Below are 757 nucleotides of genomic sequence, written 5' to 3'. Positions count from 1 at the left end.
TAAAATTTATGGTTTTATGTACACACTCTTAAGAGCCAAACCAATGGGTGGGTGCTGCTTGACTCATTATGTGGGATGCAACCTGGGAGACATCAAAAAAACCATCAATGTACCTGAACTCCACAATACTGGATGGGGGGGGTTAAAAAAATCTATAAAAACTCTTGTTATAACTGCTATGGTCTCTCTTGGTTCTAATGCAGTAACACCCTCCCTGTTCTCCTTGCTTTGCTGTTTTCTCCTGCTTTAGTTTAAAACTTGTCCTGGACTCACATTCTTTAGCCCTCTTAAGGTAGACCAGTAGTCTGAGCTGAACCTCAGCCTCCACTAAGCCCCAGTGACACAGAACCACTGGAAGATATCATTTCTGTACATGTGGTCCCTTGTCACCTTCCAAGGTTACTCCTCTAAAGGAGCTCCAGAGACTCCTTGGTGAACTCTTGATTACTTTATTGATTCCTCTGTGTCTGTCTACCATATTAAGTCCATTTTGCCCATATGTAAAAGTGAACCTATTCCTTTTTAGACAAAATTTAGCATTTTTTTTCCTTTTCTCCTGTAAAGGCTATTCTTGGTTGTCAATTTGGCAATATATGAAATTGACTAAAACCCAAGTGTCTGGGTACACCTGTGAGGGATTTTTCTTAATTCAATCATTTAAAGTGGGGTGATCCACCTAAAATCTGGGCCACACCACTGGTGGCAGCCTATATAAAGAACAGGGAAGAAGGAAGCTCTTGCTTTTTCATGCTTGCTC

The sequence above is a fragment of the Microtus ochrogaster genome, chromosome 18, assembly GCF_000317375.1.
Source record: "Microtus ochrogaster isolate Prairie Vole_2 chromosome 18, MicOch1.0, whole genome shotgun sequence".
Classification (NCBI taxonomy): domain Eukaryota; kingdom Metazoa; phylum Chordata; class Mammalia; order Rodentia; family Cricetidae; genus Microtus; species Microtus ochrogaster.
This window is presented reverse-complemented; position numbering follows the sequence as displayed.